The sequence below is a fragment of the Spermophilus citellus genome, assembly GCF_964194105.1.
Source record: "Spermophilus citellus genome assembly, chromosome: 5".
In the NCBI taxonomy this organism is placed as follows: domain Eukaryota; kingdom Metazoa; phylum Chordata; class Mammalia; order Rodentia; family Sciuridae; genus Spermophilus; species Spermophilus citellus.
In genome coordinates, this window is record NC_138186.1 from 109,906,790 (window position 1) to 109,932,949 (window position 26,160).

The window sequence follows — 26,160 nt, forward strand, 5'->3', positions numbered from 1 at the left end:
GATCAAACTAACTCACTATTTTATTTATTTTTAAGTGAAATCTCCTGATTTTTATTGTAAATATTAACTCATCTTAATTTTACAGATTAATGGGTTTCACTATGATCTTTCTGTAGATGCATATATCATGTTTTACTCAGAGCCACCCTTTCCCTTTATATTCTTTTTTTAAAAATTTTTTTTAAAGAGAGAGTGAGAGAGGAGAGAGAGTGAGAGAGAGAGAGAGAATTTTTAATATTTATTTTTTAGTTCTTGGCGGACACAACATCTTTGTTGGTATGTGGTGCTGAGGATCGAACCTGGGCCGCATGCATGCCAGGCGAGCGCGCTACCGCTTGAGCCACATCCCCAGCCCCTCCCTTTATATTCTTTTGCTTTCTCTTCCCACTCCCCAATCTCATTCCTATTCCTAATGGTTTCTCATCTTCTTTCAGATTTTTATTTATTTATTTATTTTTTATATCCCACATATGAGAGAAGACATATTTGTCTTTCTGTGTCTGGCTTATTTCACTTAACATGATGCCTTCTGTCTCCTCTATTTCATTGCAAATGGCATGATTTTATTCTTCTTAGTGGCTGAATAATATTCCATTCTGTACAGATACTGCACTCATTTGTTCACATGCATCAAAGCTGAATCCCTAGCTTGGCCATTGTGAACACTGTCACAATAAAGATAGATATGCAGATATCTCATTTGTGTGCTGACTTGATTTCCTATGGGTATACACCCAGGAAGATATAGCTAATTGTATGTAGTCCTATTTTCAGTATTTTTTTTTTAGGAACCTCCATTCTGTTTTCCAAAGTGTCCATTAGTTGACCTTCCCACAAAGAGTGTACAGAGATTCCTTTTTCTCTATATTTTTACAAGCATTTATTACTTTTTGTTATTTTGTTGTTGGTAGTGGTGGATTTTTTTTTTTTGTGTGTGTGTGTGTGTGTGTGTGTGTGTGTGTGTGTTGGAGTAATATTCATTCTGACAGGTGAGGTGGAAATTCAAGGCAAATTTTATTTGGATTTCCTTGATGAGAAAATATGTTGAGAATTTTTCATATTTTCATAGATCATTTGTACTTTTTGAAAAGCATCTGTCAGGTCATTTTCCCACTGTGATTAGATTATGTATTTTTTCAATGTTAAGCATTTGACGTTCTTTGTATATTAATTTGTTTATAAACCTTAGTCAGATGAATAGCTGACAAAGATTTCTTCCTGTTCTGTTTGATGTTTCCTCACTCTGTTGATTGTTTCCTGTGCTGTGCAGCAGCTTTTTCATTTGATGTAATCCCACTTATCAAATTTTATTAGCTATTGGACTTCTAGTCAGGGTACAACTCACTATTATATAATCAACAAAACATTTTTAAAAAGTTCATTGTATCGAATATGATACTAAAATACCAAAAAATAACTAAAAATATAGCAAAGTAATGAGCTAAATACCCTCTCTTTGATCAATTTTAATTGTGGTTATGTTGAACATAGCATTCAGGATTGGAAACCAAGCTCTCAGGTTTCGGTGATATATATAATATTGCTATTTCTTGACAAAACTAGAGAATTGACAATATTGGAGGTAGTTTATGTCTTTCTGATTGCATTTCACATCTTTGTAGCCCTAAAAATTATATTCAAACTTTAATTGATGCTTTTCTCCCAGTTTTTTATTTCTTTGCTCTCATTCCCTTTCTTCCTTTGAATGCATGTTAAAAATCCCATTTTCACAATATTTTGTGATAACAAAGGATAGACATATGTTAATAAGCAAAGTTTCAACACATTGTAGAATTATAGAACTAATTGCTTTTATTTGGTGTTTAAGAATTGAAGAAGCCATCCTTCCACAATTTAGAAGGAGATCTCATTGGGCAATGGCAGAACAGTGGGTTTTGAGATGTGGGAACAAGAAGACAGAGCAATGGAAAAAGAGCCCATTAGTTGACATCATGTTACTTTGGGCTCCTCCCCTGACTCAAGGGTAAAGCACAAGGCATTTTTTTTATTATGCTTACTTAGGAATGAAAAAATATCTTGTTTTCAGGAAAAATCTAGTCTCTTTGGTGCTGTAGCTACTCCCTTAAAGTTTCAGTTTGATTATGTTGCACTTAGCATTAGTGACTCCATTTGGTTTGGTCTGATTTGTTAGGACCTAGTACAGGAGCTCAGTTCAAATCAATGATCTCCCATAATTAACACAGGCAGCATATTTGCCAGGGATTTGCCTAACTTCTTACCATTTTGTTGAAAAATGTGTAACATTTGAAAACACTTATTAACATAAATATATAACTGCTAGTTTTATTCATGTCATTTTCTTAATAAATGAAGATTTATTAAAAATAAACATGGGGGTCCATAATATAATAAAATATGGCAGAAATATTTGTATAAGTTTTCAGAGTATGTGGTGAAGTCACAAACATACTTCTCATTACATTTATATATGATCCATTTAATGAATGGTAAAAGGACACTGAGTATATAGATGAATAACAGAATAACATTGTTTGTTCACTTTGTATAACAATCTTCTATTATGCACTAAATTGCAAATAAAGTCTGAATATAATTATGATGACCTAAAAACCTTCATTGTTCCATTAACATAGAACATTCTATCTGATTATCTTTGCTTATTGTGACATTGAATAATCAGCATTTATCTAAAGTTGATAAAGACATGAAATCTCGATTTTAAGTAATTGTTCCTTACATGAAAAATGGCAGTTGCAGAGAAGCATTACCTTCATAGACATATTTTTAGGACAATTTTAAAACTTTTTGCTTGTTAAAGACAGGCTGAATCAACTGCTTTTTTCCTCTCCTTCCTGAAGAGCAAAAATTCTCTTTGAAATATTGATATAGTATTGTGCAATACAAACTTGTAAAGGATAAATACATATTTGCTTACAGTTTTCCTTAGCTTCTTATTTTATATTTAAAGCATAGGGGAGGAAAAAACTTTGCTCATCTTATGTTTGTTGACTAGAGCCCTATAAAGTATACCAACAAAAGGCAAACTGACAAGAGTTATACAACAGAAGTCCACTAATGGGTGCATTCATTCATACACATCAGAGAACTCTGAGATGAGTGACTGCAAAGAGTAGTTTCAACTTGGGTTTATATATCATTCTCATAGACAATACTTTGTGGAAAAGTGACAAGACAAAAGAAAAAGCACTAAACTTTTTAGAGGTTTATGGGTTTAAGGTGGCAAACTGTGAGAAGGTATATATATAAAGCTAAAACAACGTTAATAAACTTTGTGATATGAGTTCATCGGCTAGTAGGTAGATAGTTTACTAAACCCTACTAATTATTACTCATATAGATTAAATTTATAAATAGAGCTCTGAATCCCATTTCCAAGTGTTGGTCATGTGGTTATTTTAGCCATGTTTGTTAACTTCTTTGAGCCTTACTTGTAAGATCAAAATAATACATTTTGGTAAGTTGTCCTGAAAGTGACTCCATTTGGTTTGGTCTGATTTGTTAGAACCTAGTACAGGAGCTAGTCAAAAGAAATAATGAATTAAAAATGTTGGAAAATTCTATTTCTTAATAATTATTTTTACTGTTAGTTTTCTTATAACTCCAATGCTTTATAAATATAGCACAAGTTTTGACACAATGCTATAGTTCAATTAGTCCATTCATAACTTCAGAAGTCAGTGTGTGTGCATGTGTGTGTGTGTGTGTTGTGTGTGTTTGTGTATTATTGAATGGTTGATTGAAATAGACCTTAAGAGGCTTTTATACAGAATCTACTTAGAAGTTGAAATCTAGTAGCCTTCTTAAAAAATGAGCCCATTCACAATGATTTGAAGCATGCTATTAGAATGATATATCTCTATTTAACAGATATTTAAGTCTAGTTAGAAGTTTCTAAAAAAGTTATGTGCCATTTATTTCCTCTTAATGTCAAGTCATTTCTTTGCTAGGGTAAGAAGATGGCCTATTGGGCACAGAATTAATGAATGGATTTTCATTTCATTTATTTTTATACCTGTTATGGAAGACTGTTAAGTATGTTCTACTTCCATCTTAGAGCAAGAACTTTATAATCAGAATGTAACTACAGAAACCAAGGTCTGCTTCTTATCTCTCTTAACTTTATAATAGCACTAAGCTTCAGTTACCTTGTCTATTTAAGGGAAATAGCAATGCCTACACTGTAGTATCAATATTAAGATCAAATACTTAGCATTTATATTTCTCAAGACAGTATTAGACACATGGTAAATCCTTCATAAATGGTATCCATTCTCTTCAAGGCAAATGTCATCTCTCTATACTTTTAGTGAAAGTTGTGTTTCAGAGGAAAATTCATTATTGTTAAAGAGTCTTAATGCCCTGTTTGTACAAATATGATAACTGAACATGTATACAGCTGCATGAATACTACCTTTTAAAAACATCTAAGCCAGGGTAGTTGCTTTTTTTTTTTAATGCTCTGACTGAAACTGTGAGAATGAATATGAATCATAACTAGCTTAGATATCAAGTTGTTTTGTTTATTTCATGACAATAGCATCTAAGTAATTATATTTACATTAGAAATATAATTTTTATGAAGTGTGGCTTATGCAGTTTTGTGATGTAAAGGCCTAAGAAATGGTCAGTGATCTATTTTGATGCATTAATTTCCAAGATAGGCTTATCCAATACTCTTTAAATCCACATTAATAAATCAAAAGAATATTTCAGACAAAATGAAATGAAGAGTTTTAGGGTGAATTTGCCTAAGGGATATTAGGAATTCTCTTGCTTTATTATGCAGAGAGGAAATATTATGTTGATCTTTCATTTGCCTTTCTAAAAGAACTCATAAATATTTTATTCATTAATCTTCAGAATACCCTGTGACCAAATTGAACCAGAAGGGGAAAGTAAAGTTATTAAACAGACACAGATATTGAAATGGTACCAAATCAATCCTTTATTTAAAAAAAAATTTTATGCATTGTTATTCATTCACTCATTCCCCAAAGGTTAATTGAACTCATACTATATGAAATGTGTGGCATTAGATCACGTGAAGGATAAGAAAAAAATATTTATATTACATGATGTTTGCACCTGAATAATTATCAATTTAGTAAATGAAGAAAAGTTCACACATAATAAGGAATGTATATAAAAAATAGTGCATTTATGTAAGGGTTTACCCACTTTTTGTTTACTATGTAATTATAACTTCATATATAAAGACATGGCTTGATAATGTAACGTGCCAAAATAACAGGAAGAATATTTCTCTTCATTTGTAGTTGCCTCACTGGACATGCTTAAACATATGCTTTCCTGGGATAAGTCCAAGAAACTCAGAAACTTGATCAGGTTGGTCAGGTCAGTTGATGGAACCACAATAGGAATAATAATAATAATAATAATAATAATAATAATAATAATAATAATTCAGATGTGTTCTATTAAAAATAAACAATTTCCTAGGGACTACTAGGTTTGAGGCAGTCCGAAAGGTACTACTGTGGTCCTGGAGCTAGTAATAGTCCTGGTGTCCTGGCATACTGAAAACATGGCAGTTAAATCCATCCATGCTTTTATTGCCTTAATTGTTGGAGACCATTTTTGCCAATTTTCATTCAATATCTTGTCTGGTCACTTGTCTCTGGAACCAAAGTTTCAATTTACTCAAACTGGCCCATTCCAGCTACTTTTCCAGCTCATAGTTAACTAACTCTTTAGTATATGTAAGAAAAGCAACACTTAACTGAGTCAGGAGCCCTAAATAGTCACATACTATATCCAGACCAACCCTTGCCCAAGACTGACTTTCAGGCCTGTCTAGACTGTGTCCTCTCTCAGTTTGCACTTAAGTAGCCCTTAGTCTCTCAGAGGTATTTGGAATTAGGATCTTGATTGTTTTTCTCCTGGGAGTTTCCTTGTTCCTTTTGCACATTTATCTACTTTGTCCCCACCAACTTCCAAGAACCTGGTACTAAGGAGAAGAGAGAGAGCAGTCTCCGTAAAACCACATGTGCAGTTGCAGTGAGCACCAGGGAAATGACACAGGGTTGGCTTTCATCTACTTAATTTTTTGTCTTTGTTTTTAAAAGTCACTTGATGGATCAACTAAGAACAGAAAAAACTATATTCCAAGATAATTTGATGTTTTTATCTTTTGTCATAAAACTCAAAAATTTTTTTCTTGTTATGATTATTTCAACATCACCAAGTACTGAACGCCTGTTCTAAAAATGCTGTAATTTGGTGTGATTGGGAAAGGAATTTGAACACAAAATAGAATTTTGATATGAATAGAGAGCAGAAAGGTCATTTTGGTAAAAGATAATGGAAAGCTATTGGAATTTTTAGGAGAATGCAATAAAATTGATGATTATCATTTATCACTCTTTGCTAAACACTATGCCATTTGTACTTGTTATAAAAAGATAAAGCAAGTGCTTTATGCCAACCATAGTTTTTAAAATAGTTCTGTAAAATGCATTATTTCACTTTTCAGGTGATGAAACTGGGGCTAAAAAATGTTTAGTTTGTTCTCCGAGGGCATAAGTCAAAAAGCCGAGCATGAAGTTCAGGCCTTTCTGTCTTGATAACTCATGCTCTTCCTGTTCCACTCTCCTCTCAGAAAGGCTCATCTGGTGACTGGAAACAGATGTAGCAGACACATTGCAGCAGGGGGGCAGGAAACTGTAATTCAAGTCTAAAGTCATAGGGACTTATATAGAGCAGAGGGGGCTCAAAGGAATGATTGAAGGGGAAGACTTTTGAAGTGGGAAGGAGAACAGAAGACAAAAGCGGCTTTTGAGGTTTTTCAGCTGAGGGGACTAGGAGGACTCCAGTGTTTTTAATAGAAATAGGGCTGTCTGGAGAAACAAGTGGCAGGAGAAGATGACATTGATTGTAGACATGAAGAATTCTAGATGATTGTAATACCCAAAGGAAGAAGGCTAGCACAAAAAGTTGGAAGCTGGAATATTGTTTTTCATGGCAATAGTTTTTACTGTTGCTTTTTCTTTATTTGTTTGCTTTAGAAATGGGGGAAAACATCACAGATTCCTATGGGCATATATTTAAAATCCTTCACAGAAAAACACCTCGCTTACCTGTTTGGCCACTAGTTCTAAACCCTGAAAATGAGAAAATATAAGTTATGTTTAAAGTCAGTAAAAAAAATTACTAAATCTTTTGGTGCTTTTGTTTCTCAATAGTCATGCAAGAGTAGACAGAAGCTTCATACCACTTGTTCTTGGATCTGGGAAATAATGCCTTGAGAGAAGAGGCATTAATTTGAATTCTGATCCTGGCTTACAAGCAAGATAATACTCTTGCTAAATATTGTCTTTGAAATCAATTTCTTAAACTCCATTCTCAGCCTTTAAATGTTTGTTCATCTTTCCAATCCTTTACTTTATGAAAGGGAAAAGAGAAATGAATGTGATAAATTAAAGCATGATAATGCCTTTAAAAATGAACTTCTCTAACCTCTAAGGCAAGTTCACATAAATTCAATAGTTGTCTAGATTTGAGAGGCTGATAGAATCATTTTATTTTAAGTAAAATTTGGAGCAATCAAAATCCTAATAAGGCAAATACAGGTATTACTCACTTTAAAAAACACTATTTTGCTGTGCTATTTTTAATGTTTAATATTATTTAAATATTATTGCATAGGTGATACATAGTGCAGAAAATTGAAAATGACAGAAATATGTAGAAGGAAAGAAAACTACAGACCAATATCTCTAATGAACCTAGATGCAAAAATCCTCAATAAAATTCTGGCGAATCGGATTCAAAATCGCATCAAAAAAATTATACACCATGATCAAGTAGGATTCATCCCTGGGATGCAAGGCTGGTTCAATATACGAAAATCAATAAATGTTATACACCACATCAATAGACTTAAAAATAAGAACCATATGATCATCTCGATAGATGCAGAAAAAGCATTCGACAAAGTACAGCATCCCTTTATGTTCAAAACTCTAGAAAAATTAGGGATAACAGGATCATACCTCAACATTGTTAAAGCAATCTATGATAAGCCACAGGCCAGCATCATTCTGAATGGAGAAAAATTGAAGGCATTCCCTCTAAGATCTGGTACAAGACAGGGATGCCCTCTCTCACCACTTCTGTTCAACATAGTCCTCGAAACACTGGCCAGAGCAATTAGACAGACGAAAGAAATTAAAGGCATAAAAATAGGAAAAGAAGAACTTAAATTATCACTATTTGCAGATGATATGATTCTATACCTAACAGACCCAAAAGGGTCTACAAAGAAACTATTAGAGTTAATAAATGAATTCAGCAAAGTGGCAGGATATAAAATCAACACACATAAATCAAATGCATTCCTGTATATCAGCGACAAATCCTCTGAAACGGAAATGAGGACAACTACTCCATTCACAATATCCCCCCAAAAAATAAAATACCTGGGAATCAACCTAACAAAAGAGGTGAAAGACCTATACAAGGAAAACTACAGAACCCTAAAAAGAGACATAGAAGAAGACCTCAGAAGATGGAAAAATATACCCTGTTCATGGATAGGCAGAACTAACATCATCAAAATGGCGATATTACCAAAAGTTCTCTATAAGTTCAATGCTATCCCAATCAGAATCCCAACAGCATTTCTTGTAGAAATAGATAAAACAATCAGGAAATTCATATGGAATAATAAAAGACCCAGAATAGCAAAAACAATGCTAAGCAGGAAGTGTGAATCAGGTGGTATAGCGATACCAGACTTCAAACTATACTACAGAGCAATAGTAACAAAAACAGCATGGTACTGGTACCAAAACAGGCGAGTGGACCAATGGTACAGAATAGAAGACACAGTAACCAATCCACAAAACTACAACTATCTTATATTTGATAAAGGGGCTAAAAGCATGCAATGGAGGAAGGATAGCATCTTCAACAAATGGTGCTGGGAAAACTGGAAATCCATTTGCATCAAAATGAAACTGAATCCCTTTCTCTCGCCATGCACAAAAGTTAACTCAAAATGGATTAAGGAGCTCGATATTAAATCAGAGACACGGCGTCTGATAGAAGAGAAAGTCGGCTATGATCTACATACTGTGGGGTCAGGCTCCAAATTCCTCAATAGGACACCCATAGCGCAAGAGTTAACAACCAGAATCAACAAATGGGACTTACTCAAACTAAAAAGTTTTTTCTCAACAAAAGAAACAATAAGAGAGATAAACAGGGAGCCTACATCCTGGGAACAAATCTTTACCCCACACACTTCAGATAGAGCCCTAATATCCAGAGTATACAAAGAACTCAAAAAATTAGATAATAAGATAACAAATAACCCAATCAACAAATGGGCCAAGGACCTGAACAGACACTTCTCAGAGGAGGACATACAATCAATCAACAAGTACATGAAAAAATGCTCACCATCGCTAGCAGTCAGAGAAATGCAAATCAAAACCACCCTAAGATACCATCTCACTCCAGTAAGATTGGCAGCCATTAAGAAGTCCAACAACAACAAGTGCTGGCGAGGATGCGGGGAAATGGGTACACTTGTTCATTGTTGGTGGGACTGCAAAATGGTGCAGCCAATTTGGAAAGCAGTGTGGAGATTTCTTGGAAAGCTGGGAATGGAACCACCATTTGACCCAGCTATTCCCCTTCTCGGTCTATTCCCTAAAGACCTAACAAGAGCATGCTACAGGGATACTGCTACATCGATGTTCATAGCAGCACAATTCACCATAGCAAGATTGTGGAACCAACCTAGAAGCCCTTCAATAGATGAATGGATTAAAAAAATGTGGCATCTATACACAATGGAGTATTACTCTGCATTAAGAAATGACAAAATCATAGAATTTGGAGGGAAATGGATGGCATTAGAGCAGATTATGCTAAGTGAAGCTAGCCAATCCTTAAAAAACAAATGCCAAATGTCTTCTTTGATATAAGGGGAGTAACCAAGGACAGGGTAGAGAGGAAGAGCTGGAGAAGAAGATTAACATTAAACAGGGATGATAGGCGGGAGGGAAAGGGAGAGTTAAGGGAAATTGCATGGAATTGGAAGGTGAGCCTCAGGGTTATACACAATTACATATAAGAGGAAAGGAGGAGTAGGATAAAAATTATATAAGTGGAAGAAACGATTTTTAGTAGAGGGGGTGGAGAGAGAGAAGGGGAGGGGAGGGGAGGGGAGGGGAGGGGGGATAGTGGAGAATGGGATAGACAGCAGAATACATCAGTCACTAGAAAGGCAATTTATAAATCAATGGAAATGTAACTGATGTGACACAGCAATCTGTATACGGGGTAAAAATGGGAGTTCATAACCCACTTGAATCAATCTGTGAAATATGGTATATTAAGAACTATGTAATGTTTTGAACAACCAACAATAAAATATTATAAAAAAAAGAGAAAAAAAAAACACAACACTATTTTGCTGTGCTATTTTTAATGTTTAATATTATTTAAATATTATTGCATAGGTGATACATAGTGCAGAAAATTGAAAATGACAGAAATATGTAGAAGGAAATTAAAATTTTTTATTTATTAACACTGAGAGAAATCATTAATCAGAGAGAATTATAATTACCACTTTAAGGACCAGTGTAAGCTCTCTTAATCTACTTTCTCTTAACCAATTTATGAAAGTAACTGAAGCTCTATATCCATTAGTTAAAATATGGCAATCAATGTTCACAAAATATTGAATAGCCACCTCTAAGAGGCTACTCTTTCAGGTCTGTATACCCCTGTATTGGGTATTTTTAATACATGTCAGCAGTGTTTCTTTCATAACTAGTTTGTGCTTTCTGTACTCAGTAATTACACCATTAATTTAAGCATCATATAAAATAGTGAAATAAAAAAGCAAAAACAGGAAATTGTTTCAATGAAAATTAAGATGTTCCTATTGGGAAAACTTGATAAAGCTAAAGCATTTAAAATATTCATATGCAAGTGGAATCAAAACAATCTTAAATGATATATTCTGCAAATAGACTTCTTCCTTAACTGTCTCTCCATTTCCATTTCACTTAAAAGAAACTGAGGCTGGAAATCATAGATAATCTAGCATGCTTGGAGCTTATGCAAAATAGAATAGAATTTCAATCACTCATGAAAAAAGTCTTGGCTCTACCCTAAAGTATATAGGGATGAATTTATAGTTAGATATTTTATACAAATATTATATGCTTTTACAAACCATCTTATATTAATGGTCAAGTATTAGCTTTGATTGCTTTGGAAAAGAGAACATCTATGCATTTATTTCTATAAAATTCTCTGTGTCCTTATATATAATTCATTTAAAATAAGATCATATTACATACACAGTTTACTTCTTGTTATTTCTACCTCAAAGATATTGTAACTAAGCAAGAGACCATTGAATGCTTTCATCTATTTATAAACTATTAGGATTCTGTCAATAGCTAAAATAAATAGTATTATAAATTTTATTTTATATATGTGTGAATGTAAGAATATGGATTTTCATATATTTCTTTCTCTTTCTGAGCGTTCATGTTATCAATTTTTCAATTTGAAATACTTTTTAAAAATTTTCTTTTAATATTTGTCTCTTTTTTATGGTAGCAGTGTTACTTTAAAAATAGAAATATCTGAAGTGTACATATTTTGAGTGTTGGCTGAAATCAAATAAAACATAAAATTTGATAAAATGTATCAAAAATTATGTAAAATAAAATTAGTGATCACTAACACAGCTTAATCAGCTTTTTAAATATGCTATCATTAAGGGACTGCATCATTTATAATGGCCATAAAATAACGAAGTATGATAAAATATTTTGCATACCAATTAATTCCTCCATCAACTTTTTTTGTGTATGTGTGTGTGGGGGGTGTCTGGTACTGATGATTGAACCCACTGTCTCACACTTACTAGGCTAGCACTCTTTACTGAGCCCTTTTTTGAATTTAATTTGAGGCTTAATCTCACTAAGTTGCCCAGCTTGGCTTTGAACTTGTGATCTTCCTGCCTTAGCCTCCTGAATAGCTGGGATTATAGTCAGATACCACAGCACTTGCTTTTCACACTATGTTGTTTTTGTTTCTTTGGTGAGTTATTTTAAAAAATTCTTCAAGAAGTATGATTAAAATATCAACAATGTAGAAAATACATAAGGAGATGTGCAGAATTCTACTCTTATTGTTGGCATTATATTCAATATTTTGCCTTCATCAAAATATACTCACAAGAACAGTGCTGGATACTGTGATCTTTAGAAATTGTGTATTGCCCTATATATAACTCAGCCACAAATCAATGAGTATGCTTCAGGCTTTGATTTTTGTTTTTAGTTTAGAGATGAACACTATGAGGACATCATCCAGAGAGTGATTTATCACATTTTATTTCAGATCTCTTGTAGTAAAACATGAATTTTCTAGTCCTTGTTCTACCGCACACATCATTATGCATATAATATTTGAAAAAACAAACAATTTTAATATAGAAGTGAATATTAAGCAATGCATGATTGAATTAAATTGAGGTAGCTACCACCTCATTCTGAAAACATAATACCACCTGAAGACACATCTGTGCATATTTGTTATTTAAACTTTTATTTTCTCTCATTGTTGCATATTTTTAAATGTACACCTATATGCTATTGCAAACATCTATTACTTTTTAATTTTAGAATTAAATATAGATCAGATATTGTATTTGTTTTGGTCCTCCATGAAGCAAATGCCAAGAATAGGTTAAATACATATGAGAGATTTATTGGGCAGGTATTCCTTTGAAGGATAAAGAAGAGGAAGTCAGGCAGAGAATTTTCAAACTAACATTCCACTCTGAAACTTGTGGAAAGATGGAAGGGAAGATAGGATTGGATAGAAGAGACTCAGACTGCAATGCAAAAATTCTTAGCTAGGTAGAGGGGGATTCCTGGAAACAGACCTTCCCACTATAGGGATATTGCATCAGGAAGAATGGTGTGCTTCTTGCTAGTCAGCCAAACTCAGTCTTTGACTGGTAGTAGTCCTGAAGAAATATGGCCTTTGAATACAGTGGGGATGCAAAGGTTCACAAGTAGAAGCTGCAGGCTTTTAATCAGTTATAATCCCTTCCTTAGTTTGGAAGAAAAGTTTGAACAGAACATCTTCATAGTTTTCACACATAACATCTTGGGCTTTTTAGTGAAGTTGTTGTTGAGAGGATATGGATTTTTTTATTATTATTTATTTTTATTTAACTTTTGTTTGTTTGTTTTTATACTGGGAATTCAACCCATGGTCACTATACCACGGAGTTAAGTACCTATCCACCTCCACACCTTTAAATTTTGAGACAGGGTTTTGCTAAGTTGCTGAGGATCTCGTTAAGTTGCTGAGGCTGGCCTTAAATTTGCCATGCTCCTGCATTAGCCCCCTGAGTTGCTGGGTTTACAGGAACACCACTGTGCCCTGTTAGATTGTCTTTCTTAATTTTATTAGTTAAAATTCTCACTCTTCATTGGTGATTATGTTTTATAACTGCTGATTATGTGAGAGATTAAGGATGGGTTGTATAACTGCACTATAGGCTCTAGATTTTTAAAAAGGAAAAATTAAATAAAATCTTAAAACATATATCCTGATTATGGAACAGTATAGGCTTCTGTGTGTTTGTAAATGAATGAGCACATATTTTAATTTTTCACATAATACTACTAAAAAATTCAGCTGGGCATGGTGGCAATCCTGGTGGCTCTGGAGGTAGGAGGATCACAAGTTCAAAGCTAGCCTCCGCAATGGCGAGGAACTAAGCAACACTTGTCTCTAAATTTTTACATTTTAATGTGCACATATAAATATGTTATATGTATGTATATATGTGTACATACATATATGTTTATCTGCCAATCAACCTACCCAGTTTTCTCTAGTAAGTATAGCAAAAAATGCTTTAAAGTTCAAGGAAGGAAGATTTCCATTAAATAAATATTTAGAGACCCTGTCTCTAAATAAAATACAAAATAGGGCTGGGGATGTGGCTCAGTGGCTGAGTGCCCCTGAGTTTAATCCCCGGTGCAAATAAAAAAAAAAAGGAAAGAAATCCAAAATTATAAAAGGGCTATTATATATCAGTGAGGAATGCTAGCAGTGTTGAGCTAAATAGAAAGAAAAACACGTGAGTAAGCATGGAAAAATGTATAACCAGATGACGAATTACACAGATTTAATGACTAAGTGTGTTGAGAATAGCCAAGTGACATGCACATGCATTTCATTTTTAAAGAACTGCGCTAAAATTCTTAAAATAAAACTATGCAGGAGAGGGAATAACTGAATAGGCCCTAATGATCCCTTGAGGTTCTAGAAGGTACTCAGTTTACCTTAATTAATAGATTATATATAATCCAATCTGATTCATAAAATCTTTAATTAAAAATATAAATATTGTAGAATCTCTCAGTATTTCTATACAATGGCTATTTTTAATTTGTTATCATTGATCAGTAATGTAGATTAAAGCTCAATAACATATTACAGTGAGTGTTGGCCATGTGCCAAGACTTGTGCTAGGTTCTGCTAATGCATAGGATCAGCAAATAAGGTGTTATCCTTCCCTTGATAATTAGTTGAAACTTTATTCATTCACCCTTAAGCTAAAATAATATGCATTTTCCACATATTCTGGGCATTGAGGGTATTATAATAAGTATATAAGACAAACAAAATAAACTAATAAAAAAAAGCAAATCAAAAAACACAACTGGCTAACGCTGTGTGTTCTTTCTTTTAGAGACTCTTTTATTCTGCATTTAACACCCCTGAACTCATCATTAGATGATACTACAATACAATTCAAGATCTCAATTTGAGAAAAGGGTATTTAAAAAATCGCAATTTCTTATGTAGTATTTTAAACTAATGAAAGTCAACATCATGCAATATTTTTACTTTATATTTGTATCTTTAAAATATATCTAATTGCCTTTTCTGATAATCCTTCTTGTTTTTAAGAAATTAAAATAATAAAATTTGGATAATATAACTCCTCTAGATACTTCTGTCAATGGTTTGATACATATTCTTTCATGATTTTTTGTGAGAAAACCCACATTTTAGCATGAATTTTGTTTCATGTCCATTGTTATTTTCTTTTACTGATGCTATATTTTTAAATTACTACATAGGATCCAATGTATACATGTATGATAATTTACCAATAAATACTTAGCTTTTCAGTGACTTACCAACAACTGTGAAGAATATATTTGCATATTTATAAATCTCTGTAAGCATAGTTATGTTCTTAGAATAAATTCTTTAAAAAGGTAGGCTTCATCAGAATGTTTATAATTTTTAAATTTTGATCTATATTTTCAGATGACTCCACTTATAATGGTTTTCTCGTTTTACTTCTAATATGAGTTGAATTATGTCTCCTAAAAAAATGTTGAACTCCTAATCCTTGTGAATGTTACTTAGTAAGGTCTTTGCAAATGGAATCAAGTTGAAATCATATTATTAGGGTGGGCCCTAATCCAATGATTGTTATCTTTTTATAAATCTTAGTATCACTTTGTCCTTCATAAATCTATACAAGTATAATTTTCTATTTTACAATTTAAGATAAAAATACTTTAAATTTTTTAAAAAAGAGAGAATATGAACACAGAAATATACATATTCAGTGAAAAGCACCATGTAGCAGGAGCCTACCAGGTGAGAATGAAGACAGAGGCTGGGGTCAGCTACAATCCAAGGAGTAAGTAGTTGACATACACCAGAAAATAAAGTAAAGTCATGGGACAAAATTTTTTCTAGGTTTTTCAAAGAGATCATGGCTCTGCAGACACCCTACATTTGTTTTTCTGGCCTTAGACTAGGAAAGAATAATCTTCTATTGTTTTAAGACATCTTAATTTGTGATAATTAATACAGCTCTAGCAAATGAAATACAACCTCTGACAATAGTTGGGAGTGCTTCTCCTACACAGTCACCAGATTGAGCATACTCACTATTTTGTCACAATCAGAAAAGTAAAATTAGAAAGTTACATAATACATTTTAAACTATATGAAGCACATTATATAAAAGTCAGAATTATTATATTTTAATGTGCACATATAAATATGTTATGTGTATGTATATATGTGTACATACATATGTATTTATCTGCCAATCAACCTACCTGGTTTTCTCTAGGAAGTATAGCAAAAAATGCTTTAAAGTTCAGGGAAGGAAGATTTCCATTAAGTAAATAGATAGCTCTAAGCTCAGGTGTCATCCTTACAGCTGAATAACTGGGCCTTGCCATGTCTAGGGATTTGAGCTTATGGCTATAGTAGAGACTGGATTACAGAGTTCAAACTTATGTTTTTGATTTTTGGCAAGCCTCTTATCTCTTAGCTTCAGGTTTTGGCACAGATTTAAGATGGCACAGAATCATCTGCTATTTTCATGGGATAGAAGGCAGAGAATTCTTGCCATTAATGTTTAGCTCTGCTCTCACAGGATTTTGACGAGGATGCTGAAATACACAGGGTTTGTTCTGGATGGGAAAGAGCTTCCTGACAGTGTCTATTCAGGGATGTCCTGGTTTATACTTACCCTCTGGGGATTATATCATGAGATGCAAAGACTCCTCAATTATAATGCCACTGTCAGGTATGTTTGGTCTTAGGTTGATTTGATCAGGATGGCATTTACTATGTTTTAAGTAGGAGAAGAGCCCACTGATGTTTCCTCATTGTGAAGTCATTTCAGATAGAATGCATCGAAAATATCTTCTAGGGTAAGGAGATAGCTAGAGTGTGAGGAAATAAAAGTGAGATGCAAGAACAGGGATCTGCCTGCTGAGACCTACATTCTAGTACCGGCTTTGTTGCATCCTAGCTATGGGCCTTGGGAACAGTAACTGGTACCTTTGCTTGCTCTACTGTCAAGTGGGATTATAACATATACCTCAAAGTGTAGTTCTGAAGATCATATATGAAGACAATTATGCTAATATTTTAGAAATTGCATAGTGCCAAATATACATAAAAATTTTCAAACGAAGCAATTTTAAATAGAAGTAAGAGTGACTTTGTGGCCTATATTATTATTCCTGTTTTTATAAATCTTTGAATAATATTTAGTTTAGAGATAAAAAAAGACAAAATATACAGTTACAATAGCTAGAATATATTTGATTGGGGCTGGTTCTAGGCAAAAGAATATCATCATTAAGGGTTGCTCTATCCATCCATTCCTATAGCTCATCCACTCTTCTGAGTTTCCTTACTTTCCTGGTAGTTTCACTCTTTACATGGGGTCACAAGACTTCCTTGCCATGCTCAGCATTCTGGCCAAACTGGACCCTACCTTTTAGACTTTGTGTTTTTCAAAGAAGCCTATCTGATAACTAATCATCTTGTTAAAAGTATCTTTGTAGATTTGATAATTACAAAAATATTTAAAGGGTCCTTTTGCCTTCATCCGCTTCTCTTTAACCAGGGCCCTGCCTTTGTACTGCCTGAGACTTGATGGACATTTTGACAGGACACTTCAGAATAATTCTCATAACACTTCACTTTCTAATCCTAATGGAAGAAAAAAAAAAAGAAAAAAACAAGTGGGCCCTGCACAGAGACTTCAATGTGGAGGCTCAGCCCTGTTTTGGAGGATGGGATTGCTAGTAGATTGTAAATAAACACAAGAGATAAAGAATTTATTGGAAGGTGATTTTTTAAGGTTTCTGATATATATGCCAATTGCTAGTCTAACAATTACAATCTCTCAGTCAGGTAATGTTTTAAATTAAGGACATAGATATTTTCTATTTCTTATTTCCCTGACTCAAATCAAGACGAAACATTGGAAAACCACTGATTTCTATCTTAGAGACATTATTGCTTCCTATGTGAGCTGTCCACATTTTTATTAAAATGGAATCTTTTTATTTCTTCTCTTATTTTGTTATAAAAGCAAATAATCTACCTCTAGTATTCGCTTCAAAATATTTCAGAGTAATATTTCTTTTCTTCAGATGAGATAGTACAGTGGTTGAATGAGTAATCCTCTTCTTTTGCCTTGACCTTACTTGGTTCAGCCCTTCATAATTCAGGTCTCATCTCCTCTTGGCTGTCACCCTTCCTCAGACATCCCCTAACCATCCATATCCTTGTAGACACTTTCCATCTGAGTTGAGTGTCCTCACTTATTTTATTATCCCTATAGCTTTTCTATTTATGTTTTTATTGTTGAATGGTACTCTTTCCCCTGTAAGATTTACAAGAACAGAAGTTATCATTATAGTCCCTGCCTCTAGACATCCCTTTCATCATCTGATGATGATGTATGCAACAATGTATATAAATATGTATAAAGTATCACCCTACCTAGTGTTACTTAATACTTATGACTAAAAGAAATGTGGATTTACATAATGCTTAAAAAAACAGCTGTCCAGAAGAAAGAAGTTGAGGCACCAGAGTAAAGATATTAATTTATTTTCCATGGGATGGGTGAGAGAAATTGAGATTCAAGGGGAAAAAATGATTTAAATAGGCCTATTCATATCTGGTTTTTTAGAGTTAGGATGATTGTTGTAAAGCTCCATCTTGTTTTTCTCAGAATGTTTCCACCTTGCTTGGCTTTGGTACCTGCATGAGGTATTGTTAACACTGCAGTTTCTATTCATTGAATAGGACCTGGTTGGTATGCTTTGCGGATATCTCCATTGGCCCTTTTATTCCTTTATGAGTGTCAGGTTTTTAAGAAATGATGAGAATCTCTAGGTTGATGCTTTGGAGTTCACAAGGGAAAATCACACCTTTTCTAGGTTGGTTTATGTAACTGTACCCATCTATCTCAGTTAACATTTGCTACTTTTTACATTGGCAGCCTAATTGGCTGCTAAATTTTAAAAGATAAACTATGAATGTTATTAGCTAAACTTAGAATAACTTAAAAACATTCTTCAAAACAAATGTAATCTGATGATGAAATTCACTGAGTATGTAGTAAATACATTGCCAAAGATATAGAAATCCCCATAAAAGAATATTTAAAAATCATCCCACACTTACATTTAGTCCATCTGTGTCCTAAATTTGGTTCCATGATTTGAGATACAAAAATTTCATAATTTTAATATAAAATCTGGAGAGTAATATTCATGACCATATGCTTATTCATGTTCTCTCTGAATATGTAGTAGTAATATTAATAAACTACATAATGCAATAATTTGCACTACAGGAGATGATTGAGTTTAAATGGCCTTGTCCTTACTTATACTTTACTTCCTTAGGAAACCAGTGACCTACATTCAAGCCCTCTGAAGCCATGAATGAAAATAAAGTTTCTTCAATGCTCTGATGGCAATTTAAATTTCAAAGGGTGCCAGTAAATAAATGTAAGATCAAAAGAGAAAATATGTTCTGACAGATAAAATCAGTAGAAAAAATCTCACTTAAGTTCTGAACACTAAGAATCATAACTAAAAACTTACAGTGACATTTTCATTTATTTTGGACACACAAATAAGCAACAATTGGTGAAAATGTTACATGATGGAAGCAGAAAATAGGATTTTTTTATCTCAAAAATATTAGACTGTAGCATTATACTTGACATTCCAAAAAGCTTCTTATTATAGTTGTTTCCAAGATCACTTTATTTTAACATTTTTCTTCAACTAGTAAAATATGAAGTACAAATGATTCTCCAGGTAGGTCAAATTACTTACTGTAATGACTGAGTAAATTTGAAGCTAAGACAAGTTAGAATTTTTAATCACAATTAGAATAATAAATCAAATTGAATGAAATTCATATTTAGCTCTTCAACACAGTAAATTTCCTATTTATGACCATAGGATTATAGTTGACTGTTACCATTTAGAGCCTCAGTACTCTAATTACAGTTCACTGACCAGCATGGTCAACATCTATAAAGGAATACAGAGCCCCAGGCTCCAGCCTACTGAACCAGTTTGCCAATTAAATGGAGATTCAGTGACTTATATCATCATTAAAGTTGGAGAAGCACTGATTTAAAATATTACTATATACTTTCTCATTTTTTTCATAGGTAATAAATGTGAATTACTTACCAAGGTGGAATATAATAAAAACATTAATTTTCTCGGTCTATACCTAAAGGACTTAAAAACAATATACTACAGGGACTCAGCCACATCAATGTTTATAGCAGCACAATTCACAATAACTAACCTGTGGAACGAACCTAGATGCCCTTCAATAGATGAATGGATAAAAAAATGTGGCATATATACACAATGGAATAATACTCAGCAATAAAAGAGAATAAAATCATGGCATTGGCAGGTAAATGGATGGAGTTAGAGAAGATGATGCTAAGTGAAGTTATCCAATCCCAAATAACCAAATGCTGAATGTTTTCTTTGATATAAGGAGGCTGATTCATAGTGGGATAGGGAGTGGGAGCACGGAAAGAATAGATGAACTCTAGATAGGACAGAGGAGTTAGAGGGGGAGGGAGTGGGCATGGGCTTAGTGGAATGTGATGATCATTATTATCCAAAGTACATGTATGAAGACAGGAATTGGTGTGAATATACTTTGTATACAACCAGAGATTTGAAAAATTGTGCTCTATATGCGTAATAAGAATGGTAATGCTTCCGCTGTCATATATAAATAATAAATAAATAATTTAAAACGTTAATTTTGTCATGAATATCAAATATCATTTAGGATTTTTATACACATGTGAGATTAGGAAAAACACATTCCAAAGAGTGAGCTGTATAAAATATCTATTTTATTTTCTAATACTTAGGTATAGATTTGTTGTGATAGTAGTGAAGATTTGAAATTATCCAAATACCTCAATAAGATCACAAAGTGTTTCTGAGCAATAATGTATCAGAGCTGAATTTTAATTTTTATCACCATGGATGCATACAACGTTTTCATATCCATCCAGTGTTATTAACTAACTAAAAAATTCCTGCTCAAATCAGTACTCAGCAGCACACTGTTTAGAAGTTATTTACAGTTTCTAATTGGACTTTAGTCAGAGGGCTGCTGTATGCTTTAAAAAATGTACACAAAGGCAAAATTATATAATCAGAACTCTTTATCCTCAAATGTGTGATGTGCTTCTTCATATAAAACAGACATAAAAGATTATAAAAACTGTCTTTCTCCTAATATTGGTTGACTATGCAAGTGAAATCATGCAATGTTTGGTAAAGATCAGAGTGAGGGTGGAAAAAAGACTTCTCTGGTTTTCCTTTTTCTTCTGGAAACTTTCACAAAGGATAAAGAATAAGGGAAGAGCTGGATGCAGTCTCTCTTCTAAGTGTAGGAGGGCAGGCTGTCGGGAAAATATAGGACTGTTACTAAAGGCCAAGGCCCACTGTCTTTCAGGTTGTGAGAACCATTCATTTTAAAAAGAAAAAATACCCCATTAATCCACTTAAAGGCATGATGCCTGTCATCATTACTGATTTGTATGCATGAGAAAACCTCCTGACCTTTTCTTTTCTAAATTTTATAACTCATGTGAATGCAGTTTCCTTAAGGCCTTATTAAATGATGTTATTTCTTTCTCCATAACTCTGCATGCTAATTTCCTTCAGGTGCTTGGGTTAGTGGAGGAGACCCAAGAAAAGGGAATATTTTGTTTACAAATATGAAATGTCTTAGGTTCTATTTAATTAGGAAAAAATACTTTACTGAAGAAATATGTTTGTTGGAGAAGCAAGTCAAAATAGGTTTTGCCATCCTCTGGCATGAAGTGAGTTAAGCCATGTGAGATATTCAGTAAAAGATGTTGAATCAGTTTCTTTTCATTGAAGCTACATTGACATCTCTAGTCCTGCTACTTCTCATTCTAAGTCCACATAACAAGGAACTGTTTCTTGCTGGCTCCCCTACTGGTATTTAAACTCTGTCTTTTGGATAATCAGTCATCTTAATTATTTTCTTTGATGACTATGATTAGAAATAAACAAATGCAGGACTACAACTGTGATAGAGAAAGTTAAACTTTGTAATCCTTGTTTTTTTAAAATTTTGAAACAAAGAGGATGACAAATCTACTGGTCCTCTATTCTCTAAAATGTGAAAATGGGTTAAGAGTGAATAACCAGAGTACCCTAGAAACCCTAAGTTTTACTTAAGGATTGCTTCTTTGCTTCTTTTAATTGTACTGAATTAAGTTAAAATTAGAAACTTTTTTTCCCACCTAAGTAGAAAAGGAAATATTCTGCTTACAAATATATGGCTTCCAAAAATAATTTTCCTCTTAGAGAAATATTTATCCCTCCTTTCTTATATTAAATCACAAAGAAATATAGAAAACATTTTGAGTTCATGTTCAGTTGTTATTTACAGAGACCACACAGAATGAAAGTAGGTTGCTAGGGTGCTTTTTCAGAACTGATAAAGCACTTTAGCTTTGTCCATTTACAGCCTTTTCTCAACTAATGGAAAAGTTTTTTTTTGTTGTTTTGTTTTGTTTTGTTTTTAATATGAAGAGAACATAAAAGATCATACCTGCAAAGTTAAAATTGAATAATCATACAATCAAAATTAAAATAAAAATGAGTTACCAAATCGATTTTACATTAACTATAGAAAATACTTTCCAAAAGACCTTTGTGATCTTTATTTGATGAATCATTAGTAACCAGGAATAAAAATGCTTTTGTGTGCCTTGATTCCTGTAGCCTAAGTGAATTGAGATATCTTACCCTACATCTCTATCTCTAAGAAGAATGTTCAATTAAAAATCTCGAGCTTAAAATTTAAAAAAAATATTTATTTTAATATTTTATCCAAGGTAAATTCTAAAAAATATTATGTCAACTGAATTATCCATTGAATTTCCCACAGAGACTCATTTTAGAGATGGTCGCACATAATAACTGTTTGTTTCCTGAGAGTCCAACATTCTTATATATTTACTTGTTTGTTTTCCAAATCAAACAAACAAATATTTATTAAAGGACACCATGTTAGTCAGCTTTCCATCACTGTGACCAAAATACTTGATAAGAACCACTTAGAGGAGGAAAAGTTTTGGGGGCTTATATTTTAATGTTCAGCCCAAGGTTGGTTGATTCCATTGGTCTAGGCTCAAATTGAGGTAGATTATTGTGGCAGAAGGGTATGGCAGAGAAAAACTGTTCATCAACTGGCAGCCAGAGAGCAGAGAGAGCAGGGAGGACACTATACAACCTTAAAGAGCACATCCCCAATGACCTCACTTCCTTTAGCACCATAGGCACCACACACCTGTCTATAGTTACCACCCAATTTGTCCATTCAAATTAGGATAGATTGATTAGGTTACCACTCTAACCATCTAATCATTTCAATTCCTGTATGAGTGCAGAAGTTTTGGGGAGACAACTCATATCCAAACCATAACAGACAGCAAAGGTATACACAGCTCAAAGGCAGCAGTGTGTACCCCTTGCCTCTCAGAGAAGAGTGAAGCACCTAAGACTACTGATGTTTTTGATTAAGCATTTGCTTTCATGTTTAAGTTTTAGCACATACAATATCAGTTTCATTCTAATACTTCATTTTCTAATTTCTTTTTTTGCCACAAGTCATGTGTTTTATTTCATTATATCTTTTTAAAAATTAATTTATTTTTTCATTACAATTCTTAATACACCTTTATACCACAATTTATCATACCTCTGATTGTATATAAGGTATGTTGACACCAAATTCACATCTTCATACATGTATTTTGTATAATGATGAGGGTCTCCTTTCACTATCCATGCCATTCCCCTTCTCCCTCTCTATCCCTCCCACCCCTATTCATTATAGCTTAAATGTGGCTTACCTCTGCATTTAAAGTCATTAGGAATGTTCTTAATATCAAATTAATATCAAAATTGTTCTTAATGTCAAATCAGAAAAATTGATTTTAAAATAATATGATATGAAACAAATTACTATGATATTAAACATTAAGTCATCTGAAGTGTTTCCCAGGTTTAAATAAAATTATAACAAATAATATGATAATACGTAAAATATCAATAAAACAAAAATTAACATTAAGATCAAAATCAAACTTGAATGGCTATAACATTGAATCAAATCACATTTTAAAAAGTCTTTTTTAAAACTCCTTCATAGGATCAGCAAGTGAATGATATAAAAGAAATTTATACAATACTACCACAAAACTATGGGTTTACATGGTGCTATAAATGAAATTTAGGTATTTTCATAAAGATTATACAGTTCTTTCTATATATATGAAGTTTAGAAACATCATTGAAAATTCCAAGTGAAATGAGGATAAAATAATGTGATGTTTTTCTAGGTGCTACGAACCTGACTAAAACAGTCCTGAAACCAAATAAATGATATTCATGTTGCTAAATGCTTATCCAGATAGAACACAAAATAGGGGAGAGGTGTTCTGGAGATGGGTCAGATATGAAAGGTCTGAGAGCTTGAGCTTAAAGAGTTGCCTGACAAGGGGAGAGGCATGACTGATGGGCAATGTTATAGGCAGAGAAACTAGCTTATCCAGAGTCCTGAAGATGCAGAAGAGCAAAGAATACTTATAAACTACTGGGAATTCATTCTGATATTTATCTACAGACCTAAATATCAAAGCAACATCTTTAGTTATACCAAGAATGAAACATAATCTAAACAACTGCTCATCAGGTCTTAGGATCTGTAGGAGTTTTAATGTGATCTTTTTTAATCCTTTGTTATGAAAGAGAATCAGGTGTAAAGTAACCAGCACACTTGCAGGTAGAGGGGAAATATGGAGCAAGACTGGAAAGAAAGTGCTGAGATACAATGTGGAATCCCAGCAAAGGATCCCCCAAACTGTTTCCAACTCTAGGTGTGTTTGTAAAAACTACTCAGCAAGTCATCCCTGACCTTAAATGTTTTAAATATTAAATAATGTTTTATCTAAATAAGTAGTGTATATGTGTGTGTTTGTGTGTAAGTGTTTTAGCAAAACCATGTTATTCAAGAGACAATAAAAAGTTGCCTTTGTTGGAAATGCTTGATATCTAAACTCTCTGATTTAGTCTTCATCCTATGGATTTCCCCTACCCTAGGCCCCACCTGCCCTAGCATCTCCTCTTTTCTGTTCTTTTTCCTGTCTTTCTGGTTTCCCTACCTACCTGTGTCAACTCCCAAGCATAGATATATAAAACTAAGGTTTCATGTAACACAATTTGAAAATGATTTGTCCCGATAATTTCTAATGTGTTTAGGTAGCATTTTCACATCTAAATTGTGTTTAATAATCAATTAATTAGTAAAGGAAAGAAGAATAACACAGAAAAGAGATAAACTTGTTGGACTGTGATATGAGAGTTGAATTAGATATTTCCCATCAGTACAAAATGGAAGAGGGCAAAAGCCAGAGAAGGTTCTAGAAGTTTTGATTTGCTGAGTAATTATGAAAGTCAATAAGATGCAATGAAGTCTGTCACTGAAACTATAATTGTAGATACTATTTATTAGTTTATTGTTATGTGCCAGATATTAAAAATATTTTGATTTTGTTTAAATTTCTAACTATCCTAGGGATAGATATATTATTTCTGTTTATAGAGACACCTTGTAAAAGGAATTAAAGAATGGTTTATTGTCTTCACTGATAACCAATGGAGAGACAATGTTTTTGTATTGGGCCCTAATTCACATTGAATTTAATCCTCACAACCTATGAAAATTTTAAAGTAAGCACAATTATTCCCATTTTATGATTAAAATATTGAGGTTCCAAAAGGTCAAATTAATTGCTCAACCTGACTATATCTGGCCTTTCCTGTGCTCTTTGCTTTACATTCTTTGCCACTTCCTTCATCTCCACAGGAATCATTTTCCCCTTTCTATCAGCCTTCAAAAGCTAGTTGATTGCTCTCTAATTATAAATACTTGGAGAAAAAGTGTGTAAATTGATATGCAAATGATCTTTTCCCCTTAGCAAATTAGCACTTTACTTCCATCTAATTAAGTAGCTTTGTGAAGGAAATGGATTTTTCAAAGAAGAATGGAAAGTGTTTGGATTTGTTCTAGGGGTGTTTTTGGTTTTACAAGCCTTGTGAATGATGTATATAGAGAAAGGAACCAATGAAAGCACAGAGACAACAATGAAAGTGCAGAGAAAAGACAGGGGTTGGCAAGAGAAGGAAAATTAAG

General features: G+C 33.2%; 1 protein-coding gene across 1 annotated transcript in view; it reads left to right on the forward strand.

Moving 5' to 3' along the window:
- Positions 1-26,160, forward strand: part of GRIK2 (glutamate ionotropic receptor kainate type subunit 2) — a 673,243-nt gene that overhangs the window by 274,821 nt on the left and 372,262 nt on the right. The gene's annotated exons all lie outside the window — the stretch shown is intronic.